Here is a 12484-nt window from a genome sequence, read left to right on the forward strand (position 1 = left end):
TGATAGAGCACATCTATCCTGGGAGTGTTCTCTTTCTGCTTTTTTGTGTGCTTACCGGGGAGTGCTGCATAAATCCATTGGTTTCTTCCCTTTACAACTACTACATGAGCGCAGTGGGTGTGGTTTAAGGGATGTTACCAGAGATCGATGGGAAATTGAAACAGGCAAATCAGGCATGTTTGTTGAGGAAGTAGCAGTGGTAGGGACTGATCACAACCTGCTGCAGGTGTCAGGTAACAATGATAAACTGCTCCGTTGCCCCGGGAGCCCTAGCACTTAATCAGGACCTATGCACGCGGCCCAAAGGAAAAGGGATCTAGACACTACTCACCAGCTAGCTTAGCCGGGGGGACCAAGGGGGAGGGGGAAAGAGACATGTTTGATGTTTTTCCTTTAAAATGTTTGAACTGCCAGTTAATCGTATATACTTGTTGTGATGAATAATTCACTGTTAATAATGTTGTTTATGCCACACCTAACAGTAGCGACCGGACATAATACACACGCGAGATGACCAACACGCACAAACCCATGGAAAGACACACCATGAGACGGGGAAGACGAACACATCCCATTATACCACCTCATAAGAGCCGCACAGGGACACCTGGAGACATGTCACTAAGACGCCGACACTGACGCCCGGACACCCGACCTACGCCTAGTAGGAGAGACGCCGACCAAACGGTGAGCAACCCACGTGCACCACTGGTGGTGCCGCGGACTGTGACTCCCCGACGTCTACACCTAACGGTCGCGAGACCGAGACGCAACCTACACGTTATCCTACCCCACCCTAGTATACCCTACTACCACCCTTACTGGACACCGGACACCCCCACCGACCGAGACGCAAGACCTACTTTTGAACCGCCCATATAGCAGGGACTAGGAACTAGAAGTGCCACCCACCCGAGACACACAGGACGATAGACATGGCCCTGACACCAGCTCCCCTACACGTTATCACTATCAATGCGAAGGGACTTAACAAACCGGAGAAAAGATCCGGGGCGCTGAGGGACTTTCACGAGCGGAGGGCCTCAGTAGTTATGATACAGGAAACACATTTCAAGAAAGGGGCTAGACCCAAACTGACTAATCACCGCTACACGCAAGGCTACTACAGTGATTACCACGGGGGAAAGGCTAGGGGAACAGCGATACTACTTCACAAGAGCGTGCCGTACCAGGGGGGAGAATGCATGACGGATGACGAGGGCAGATACTTGTTCCTCAAAGGGAAAATAGCAGAGCGCCAATACACGTTCGCGACAGTATATACCCCCAACACACGACACTACCGCTTCCTCAAGCAAACACTCCGTAAGCTCATGGAGTTTAGGGAGGGAACCCTCATACTAGGAGGGGACTTCAACATGGCATTAGACCCAACATGGGACACATCGTCAGGCACCTCCCACATTCCCACGCAACAACGGCAAAACATTAAATCGTTACTACGCAGTCACCGCCTGGTTGACTGCTGGAGAGCCCATCATCCAGATACAAGAGATTACACCTTCTTTTCCCACCCACACAACTCATACTCCCGAATAGACCACATATACACTACACACTACGATCTCTCACTGGTCACCAAAGCCACGATTGGAACGGCGACGTGGTCAGACCACGCGCCAGTCACCCTCAAACTAAAATCGCCACTTTTTCGCTCCATTACCCCGAAATGGAGATTAAACGAATATCTTCTTACTAATCCAGAGGTCGTAACCCTCATAGGCCACAAAATCAGAGACTACCTATCCCTCAATACAGCCGAACATACATCCCCGACAGTACGATGGGAAGCGCACAAATCAGTAATAAGGGGACACTACATTCAACAAGGGGCGATCATAAAGAAACAAACTGAATTAAGACTAGCAAGCCTCCTAGAGGAAATACACCACACAGACGACCAAAACAAACTCGACCCGAACCACACACTCCAATCCCGACTCCTACAATTGAGGAGGGATTTAGCCACGTTAATCCACTCTAAACACCATAGAGACGCCGCTAGACATAAAGCCTTCTTTACCCTACACGGGAACAAGAGCGGCAAGCTTCTGGCTGCTATGCTGCGGAAACGAAGGCAACACACGTACATTGACAAGATCAGAGATAAGAAGGGTACCCTACACCGCCTCCCATCGGACATCATGAACGCAATCCGCGCATACTACACGGAGCTATACACACTCCCGCAACCACAGACCGAACCAGCGAAAGCCCGCCTTCGCCACTCGATCCAAACATACTTGACAAAGTACCCAATGCCGACCCTAGACGCAGAAACCGCCGATGTGCTTGACGAACCCATCACAATAGAGGAGCTGTCGGCAGCAGTTAAGAGCACCAAACCCGGTAAAAGCCCAGGGCCGGACGGCCTGCCGGTGAATTACTATAAGACGTACGCGGAGGAGCTACTGCCACCAATGGTGGAAGCGTTCAACGCAGTGAGGGAAGGGGAACATATCCCCAAGCAAGCCCTGACGGCCCACATAACTGTTATACCCAAAGACGGCAAAGACAGGGAATATTGTGGGAACTATAGACCAATCTTGCTAATTAACTGCGACGTCAAACTCCTGGCTAAGGTCCTCGCCTCGCGCCTCACGAAGCACATCCCATCTCTGATCCATCCTGATCAGGTGGGGTTTGTGACGGGGCGCGAGGCCCGCGACAACACCATCAGGGCACTTACCCTTATGCACGGCAACGGGAAGGCGATCGGAGGCCTTCTCCTGCTGTCCACAGACGCGGAGAAGGCCTTCGATAGAGTAAGATGGGAGTACCTCTTTGAAACGCTCGCCCACATGGGACTGGGCCCCCACTTAAGACAATGGATAGAGGCACTATATCGAGAACCTACTGCCCAGGTACTAGTTAACGGGGCGCTAACTAATGCCTTCACCATCCACAATGGCACCAGACAGGGGTGTCCCCTGTCGCCGCTCCTATTCGCTCTGGCCCTGGAGCCGTTCCTCACACACATCAGACACAACGCAGACGTGACAGGCCTGACGATGGGCCCAGTACACCATAAGGTAGCGGCATATGCCGATGACCTGCTTTTCGTGGTGACCAACCCAGTAATTACCCTACCGAATATAATGAAAGAACTACAAATATTTGGGGACATATCCAATATGAAAATTAACTACGGAAAATCGTACATCCTAAACGTTAGCGTACCCCACACGAGAGCGGAATCCCTGAGACGCAGCCTTCCCTTTCAATGGGCCGAAAACAAGATTAAATATCTAGGAATTTGGCTGACCAAACGCACGGGAGACTTGTTCAGGGACAACTTCACGGTCATATTACAGACGTTCCAGCGGGACATGAGGGAATGGTCATATCCCCATATCTCGTGGCTAGGGAGAGTACAGGTCATAAAAATGAACTTCCTCCCGCGCCTCCTGTACCTTCTCCAGGCCATCCCCATTGTAATTCCGAGACCCTTCTTTATAACACTCAGGAAGGAGATGACCAGATACATATGGGGCGGGGGGAAACCCAGAATAAAATTCTCCACACTGACCAGACCTAAGGACAAAGGGGGATTAGCCCTCCCGGATTTTCAGCTATACTATGTGGCCACGCACCTACAGAGGGTTGTAGAATGGTCCAAGGACGGGGTACATAAACTGTGGAAAACGGTAGAGGAGACGGAGGCAGGTAGACCAATCGCAGGACTCCCATGGAGTCGCGACTCGACGGAAGGACATGACATGTCCATATACACGAAAAACACCCTGGGAGTATGGCGGAAGGTCAAGCGACAGGGAAACCTTTCACCCTACCCCTCCCCCCTTATGCCACTGACACATAATGAGGACTTTCCCCCAGGACTAGACCCACGAGCCCTCAGAGACATCATCCCGAACACGTCCCCACGATTGCATCACACCCTCCAGGGAGGCACCTGCAAACGGCTAACGGACATGCAGGGCTGCCATCAGAAATTTTGGGGCCCCTGACAAAGCACAAGGTCTGGGCCCCCCTCCCTCCCGGGGCCGCCCACGCCCTACCTAGTCCGCTAACAATGATGCGGGACTGAATGTGGTGTATAGTGGAAGTGAATTAGAATGTGTGTAATGGATGTAGTGTTTGTGTGTATTAGATACTGTTTGTGCAGTGAATGCAGAGTGTGTGTTTGTGTAGCGGATGCAGTGTGTATAGTGAACATAGAGTGTGTTTGAGTAGTGGATGTAGTGTGTGTACAGTGATGTAGTGTGTGTTTGTGTAGTGGATGTAGTGTTTGTATGTACTATATGAAATGTGTTTAGTGGATGTAGTGGATGTAGTGTGTGTATTAGATGCTGTGTCTGTGTATAGTGAATGCAGAGTGTTTCAATTTATGGTGGATGTAGTGTGTGTACTGTGAATACAGTATGTTTGTGTAGTGGATGCTGTGTGTACAGTTAATGCAGAGTGTATGTTAGTGTAGTGAATGCAGAGTGTGTGTCAGTATAGTGAATCCAGAGTGTGTGTCAGTATAGTGAATTCAGAGTGTGTGCATAGTTTAGTGAATGCAGAGTGTGTGTTAGTGTGTAATAAATGCAGAGTGTGTGTTAGTGTGTAATAAATGCAGAGTGTGTGTTAGGGTGTAATAAATGCAGAGTGTGTGTCAGTATAGTGAATCCAGAGTGTGTGTCAGTATAGTGAATTCAGAGTGTGTGCATAGTTTAGTGAATGCAGAGTGTGTGTTAGTGTGTAATAAATGCAGAGTGTGTGTTAGTGTGTAATAAATGCAGAGTGTGTGTTAGGGTGTAATAAATGCAGAGTGTGTGTTAGGGTGTAGTGAATGCAGAGTGTGTCAGTGTAATGAATGTAGTGTGTGTAAATTGTAGTGAATGCAGAGTGTGTGTTTATGTGTAGCGGATGCAGAGTGTGTGTTAGTGTAGTGAATGCAGAGTGTTAATGTGTAGTGAATGCAGAGAGTGTGTTAGTGTGTAGCGGATGCAGAGTGTGTGTTAGTGTAGTGAATGCAGAGTGTGTGTCAGTATAGTGGATGCAGTGAGTGTGTTAGTGTGTAGTGTATGCAGAGTGCATGTTGTATTAGTGAATGCAGTGTGTGTATTGTATTAGTGTATGCAGTGTGTGTGCATTAGTGTATGCAGTGTGTGTTGTATTCGTGTATGCAGTGTGTGTTGTGTCAGTGTTTGCAGAGTGTGTGTTGTGTCAGTGTTTGCAGAGTGTGTGTTGTGTCAGTGTTTGCAGAGTGTGTGTTGTGTCAGTGTATGCAGAGTGTGTTGTGTTAGTGTATGCAGAGTGTGTTGTGTCAGTGTATGCAGTGTGTGTTGTGTCAGTGTATGCAGTGTGTTGTGTTAGTGTATGCAGTGTGTGTTGTGTTAGTGTATGCAGTGTGTGTGTTGTGTCAGTGTATGCAGTGTGTGTGTGTGTGTTGTGTCAGTGTATGCAGTGTGTGTGTGCAGGGCCGTCTTTAATAACGACTGGACCCTGGGCAAGCGTTTGCTTGGGCCCCCTGGGCTCTGCCGCCGTCGCCCCTCACTCCCTGGTATGCAATCACGGCATCCATCCCAATGCAGTGGCGGCACTAAAATAGAATGAATTTTATTGGGACACCCAATTGCAAGATTGGACTAAAGGTAGAACCCCATCTGTCGTGCAACTCCAACAATGCTTTGACAGCTGGGGCTCTACCAATTTCCCATGCTTGCAGGGTTGTATTTAGCACTGTTTTGTGTGTTTGAATGTAAGCATGTGTTTGTATGAAGTATGTTTGTGTTAATGTGTTTGTATGTGGTACTGGAGTTTGAATGCAAGTGTGCATTTATGTGTAGTGTTTGTTTTTGAATGTAGGAGTGTGCTTGTATGTAGTGTTGAAGTTTGAATGGAGGGGTGTATTTGTATATAAAGTTGCGGCTCAGATGCACAGGTACATACTCTGACACACAAGCAGATACACAGATACATACACTGACTACATACAGATAAGCAGGCACATACACTGACAGACATACTGACACACAGGTACATATATTGACACACACAGACACATACACTGGTAGACGCACTGACAGACACACACAGGCTCATATACTGACATACTGACACACATGCACATATACAGACATACTGACACACACACTGATCAACATACTGACACACATACACTGACAGAAATACTGACACCCACACACAGGCACATACACTGACCGAGATACTGACACACACACACACACACACTGACAGACACACTGACACCCATATACACTGAGAAATACTGACACTCATACAGGCATATATACTGACACACACAGACTGATATACTGACAGACACACAGACACATACAGAGACTGACACATGCATGCACATGCACTGACAGACATACTGACACACACACAGACATACTGACACACACACAGACATACTGACACACACAAATATATTGACACACAGACAGACCTACTGACACACACAGATATATTGACACACAGACAAACAGACATACTGACACACAGACAAACAGACATATACAGACACACAGACAGATATATTGACACACAGACAAACAGATTTACTGACACACACACAGATATATTGACACACAGACATACTGAAAAGATATAACTGGTATGTGAGCGCTCCAATTAATTATGCAGATCTACATAAAAATCAAGATGAAAATATCAATAAACTTAAAAATGACCAATCTCGCCGAGATCACCACAATGACCACCATAAACCACAATTGAATGTACTGGGTGAGTCTTATCTGAATCAGAATACTCTACACATATATATAAGAGTATAACAAAATATCATTTATTGTATAGTAAACCAATCATAAAAAATGAAACAACATCTCAAAACGTCCAGTATCAGATGTAAACGTGATGAATAGTAAGGGGCCCCTTATTCATATTCTTGTCGACAAAGGACTGATGTAAAAAATCAGAGATGTGCACATTAGCATAAAAACTATATGTGAACTCAAAAAAGTTCAAGCAGTAGGCTCCAGTCCAGTCCGTGAAAAAATATATAAGTGGATAAACGGATAATGCCCAGACGACCAAGCCGTCTTACGGAGAGGGAGCTCAAACACCAGCCAAACACCCTGGTCAAGACTAAGAGGGAAGCGATAGGGTCTTGAAAAAGTCCTCCAGCTAGGACGAAACGCGTAGACGTGCTGTCTGCTACCTCACCACACCGCCGACGGATTTGAACTTCCCAGCCGATTCGTCCTTTACGACCCGCCATTGATTTTCGGCAAGCGACCTGGCGAGAACGGCCTTTTTCCTGCAGCCCTCACGGTTTGGAGTTTATGTGCTCCCAGTTTCTCACCCGATGGTCGGACGGATAGGGTAAGTTGCTGAAGTGATATCCCCATAGTTTTCCATATCTGGATGTGATTTTTTCACCTTTGGGGCCATCCCTATCGCTTCCCTCTTAGTCTTGACCAGGGTGTTTGGCTGGTGTTTGAGCTCCCTCTCCGTAAGACGGCTTGGTCGTCTGGGCATTATCCGTTTATCCACTTATATATTTTTTCACGGACTGGACTGGAGCCTACTGCTTGAACTTTTTTGAGTTCACATATAGTTTTTATGCTAATGTGCACATCTCTGATTTTTTACATCAGTCCTTTGTCGACAAGAATATGAATAAGGGGCCCCTTACTATTCATCACGTTTACATCTGATACTGGACGTTTTGAGATGTTGTTTCATTTTTTATGATTGGTTTACTATACAATAAATGATATTTTGTTATACTCTTATATATATGTGTAGAGTATTCTGATTCAGATAAGACTCACCCAGTACATTCAATTGTGGTTTATGGTGGTCATTGTGGTGATCTCGGCGAGATTGGTCATTTTTAAGTTTATTGATATTTTCATCTTGATTTTTATGTAGATCTGCATAATTAATTGGAGCGCTCACATACCAGTTATATCTTTTCGGTTTCATTTAATAAGTCGCTCCCTTGTATGTGACGCAGCCCTACTGTTATTTCATCCCATTGGGTATATTTATTTCTCACTGTCAGTCCATATTACATTTACATTTTGTACACAGACATACTGACACACAGACATACTGACACACAGACATACTGACACACAGACATACTGACACACATGTAAAATGTACATTTTTAAACCCACCCTCCAGTTTCCTACCTTTTGCTGGAGGGTGGATTCCCTGGGGTCCAGTGTGGTGCCTGAGGATGATGGGAGTGAGGATCCCCCATCCTCACTGCAGCCTCGTCCTCTCTCCCTCGCGACTCCTCCTGCCACCTTCCATGCAGCTCCTCTCTTTATGGGAGGAAGTGACTTGCGGCTGTCACTTCCTCCCAGCCGGCTGCCGGAAAGCAAGGGGCCCGGTCGCGGTGTTAAAGGGAAAGAGCGCCCGACCAGGCCCCTGCTGATACAAGCCCTCCGGGTGGCCCTAAGTGCATGGGCCACCCGGTGGGACTCAGAGCACGGGGGGGAAATTTTTACATATTTTTTTTTTAATTTAATTAAATGATTTCTCCCCCCTCCCTGCTTACCTTGTCCAGGGAGGGGGGAGATTCCATGATCCCTGGTGGTCCAGTGGGGCCCCCCCCGGCTCCCTGTTACCGCAGAGGGGGCCCAGGCAGCACACAGCTTCTACTCTTCTCTCTTCTCTCTTGCAATAACTCTCGCGAGATCCGGTTGCCATGGCAACGCTCCGCGGGTCTCGCGAGAATTATTGGAAGAGAGGAGAGAAGGGTAGAAGCTGTGTGCTGCCTGGGCCCCCTCTGCGGTAACAGGGAGCCGGGGGGCCCGCGGCTGCACACATAGATAGCGATATTCGCTATCTATGTGTGCAGGGAGGGAAAGTGGGGCCCAGGACTGCCAGAGCAGTCCGGGCCCCCCAGGGCCGCCGGGCCCGTGACAACCGTCATGGTTGTCACCCCCTGATGGCGGCCCTGCGGACATGCTAGAGGAAACACCCCCAACATTTATGCATCGTTTTCGCTATGCCCAACTTATAAACTTCATACACACCCTACCACAGGGACCAGCACTCGCCAGGGAATGCACCACAATAGAGAGGATCAGCGCGCACCCAGACCCACTCCCACACGGGATATCCTCCTTGTACTCCATGTTACAGTCGGAACTCCCGACTGAGTCGCCCCGTTTCATGGGTAAATGGGAAGCAACCCTAGGTATCACACTCACGGAAGCGGACTGGGAATCAATATGCTACCTCACACACCACTGTTCCACACACAGTAAAACGCAGGAAACGGCCTACAAACTCCTGACGCACTGGTACAAGACGCCACACCTCCTACACCAAATGAACCCAAGCCTATCCAGTCTGTGCTGGAGATGCGAAAGGGAAGAAGGCACACTGAAACATAACTGGTGGGACTGCGCACTGGTCACCCCGTACTGGCGGGGAATACACAAGATGTTAGGGAAATTCACAGAACGACCACCCCCCCTGGAACCGGCAGCGATGCTCTTACACCATACACCAGTTCCCCACTCCAAATATAAAAAATCCATGACTATCAGAATACTAAATGTAGCCAAACGAGTTCTCCCTCAATACTGGAAGAAACCTGTGACACCATCAATGCTGTCCTGGTTCAACCAAATGGAGGAACTAAGGACAATAGAGGAACTGACAATGACGACAAATACTACCCCGACGACATACACTGACATATGGACATACTGGATCCTAGAGACGGCAAGACCAAAATTCCAACTAGACCTTAGGACAATCATTGATGCCCACCTCCCAACCACTTGATAGAACACGGAAACTGAACACCCAAGGCGACAGAGGACTACTGACAGAGGACCAACCCGACCACCCCACCCCCTCCTGCCTACCCTTCCCCAATTCCCAAAGAGAAAGCACCGACAGACCCCACTCGACTCTATAAACATACAGTAGGCCAATGTTACCCGAAATAAAGACACCCTAGCTGCCACTTGAAAGCTGTAGACAACTAGTGACTACACCCCTAGACAATTAAGGGTAGGACATAGGGTGGAACCCACCAAGTTCAATCAGCTGGGACATGACCTACTTAACTCAGCATTCTACTGTTAAGGATAGAGGGGGTAGAATCTTAGAATTCTAGGATGTTGAAATTTACACTTGAAATTTAAATGTGAACATATACGACATCAGTTGAGAGCCACACGGCTCATGACCACTATACATATTTGAAGTCGTAAATGGCAACAATTGGATCTGCGCATCCACGAACCTCCAAAAAAAAACAAAAAACAAAGAGACCTGCGAGTCTCACCTTCACGACTGATACTGAACAATGACTCCATAAAATCAATACTGTCGACAAGAACAAGCGGGACCTGCGAGTCCATATGGTTTATTGGGGCCTGCGAGCCCACCTGCAAATACTTTTTGTTACTATTCCCAGGGACCTGCGAGTCCCATTACTACTTGCCTATTTCTTGTTGGAGTGACATTGCAAATACGTTAATAAAAATCAAATTTACAAAAAAAAAAACTGCTCCGTTGGAGCCTTATCCTCCAACAGTATAATTTCACTGCCCAGCACAAAAAGGGCAGCTTGCATGGGAATGCAGATGGTCTGTCTCGGCAACTATGGGGTTAATGGTTGACAGATAAATCAGCCTGCGGCTGAATTTTTCTGTCCACCATCTTAAGGGGGAGGTGTCATGCCAAAAGCATGAGTTCTTGTTTGATGTGTGTTTATATATGTTAAGAGTTGTTTTTTTGCAAACCTTGGGATGGCATTTATTGTGGTCTTTGATCTTGCACCAGGCCTAGACCATAAAACCTCTAGATAGCCATCACCAGAGCTGGACACAAGGAATGTCATAGAGTGGGCAATAGACTGCCAGACCAACCCCCTCTGATCCCCCCCAGGGGTCTGCCCACTGAGAAATAACTAGTTTTAGATATATAATGAGGGTGCTGGACTATCCAGAGGGCAGTTTTCATTTTTCTTTTGTCAGTAACTTCTAGGAGATCAATACCATCTAAGACTCCCACAAGAATTCTATATTGGGTAAATATATGTAAGGAATCTCTTGTGTTTTCTCCTATTTCATTTTATGTACTGTTTTGCTATTTGTTATCTGTATGTCATTTATTACTGTATTTTGTACTCAGCACTGTGAATCTTTTTTGTCAGATTAAATATTTACTTAATCAGTTTGTGTCTCTGTTCTCTATAAGAGCTTCACTCTCCAGAGGAAAGCAGGTAACATGTTACCAAAAAGGGTTAATTATATGTGTTTGATCAGTAAAAGTAGAACTGTGATCCTATAATTCTCCTGTGTGTAGGATAACCTAAGACGCCCGGGTTTAAAAGTCTTGGTGGTGGCAGTAAAGTGTGTACTAGGGGGTTAGTGTAGAAGGGATTGCAGGGGTTAATTGAGTGGTTGCTGGGACTAGCAACAGGTAACCAGGGGTCTGGTGTCATTAACCCTGTCACTTCCACACTCTCCCCACTGTCTCGGCTGGGCCTATAGCCCACGCTCGTGACAAAAAATTTAATATTGAATCCTTTCTAAAGGACATCAAGAACCTCCCATGGCACAGATTAAACATTATCCCGGATCTAGACTGTGCTGTTGAATTCTTTCAGTCTGAACTCCTACAAATTTGGAATCTGCATGCCCCGCTGCGTAAGGTGAGGGTAAAAGGAGCACATATGAACTGGATCACAGCTGACCTCATCCAAATGTACCAGTTTCGGGATTCTTTGTGGTCAAAGTTTAAGCGTACTGGCTCTATGAATGATCACTGTGCGTATAGACAATGGCGAAATATATGCACAAAACAAACAAAATTGGCCAAGGCCCAATATTTCTATGACAATCTGAACAATAACATCTCAAACCCTAGAAACTTTTGGAAAGTCATAAATAAACTACAAACTCCCCCAATCCACTCCCAACCCTCCACTGTCAAAGTGGATAACCAAACCCTGTAGCTTAGATGTAGCAAATGCCTTTAACAATTATTTTGTCGGATGCTCTACTGCCATGATTGCCAAGCTAATAAATGGCACGCATCCTGAAACTACAAATGTGGATCAGGTCTCACTAAATTTGCAAACGCCCAATATAGACAAGTTCACTTTTAGACCTGTACCTGTTAGTGTCATTGAAAAACATCTTAATAATCTAAAAATGAAAAACCAGTCCGGACCTGACCAAATCCCAGCAATGCTGTTGAAGCTCAGTGCGCCGGCAATTGCTAAACCCGTCACAACTCTTATTAATGAATCCTTGGTGTCTGGATACATACCCAAACTTTGGAAGACTGCGAGAGTAGTGCCTATCCATAAAAGTGGTGACACTACCTTGGTTTCTAACTATCGCCCTATATCATTGCTCCCGGTATTGTCAAAAATCTTAGAAAAATGTGTCCATACGCAACTATGTGAGTATTACCAACAATCAAACTATCTTACCCCTGATCAATCGGGCTTTCGCCAGAATCACGCCACTACAACTGC

The sequence above is a fragment of the Pelobates fuscus genome, chromosome 7 (genome assembly GCF_036172605.1).
Source record: "Pelobates fuscus isolate aPelFus1 chromosome 7, aPelFus1.pri, whole genome shotgun sequence".
Taxonomy (NCBI): Eukaryota; Metazoa; Chordata; class Amphibia; order Anura; family Pelobatidae; genus Pelobates; species Pelobates fuscus.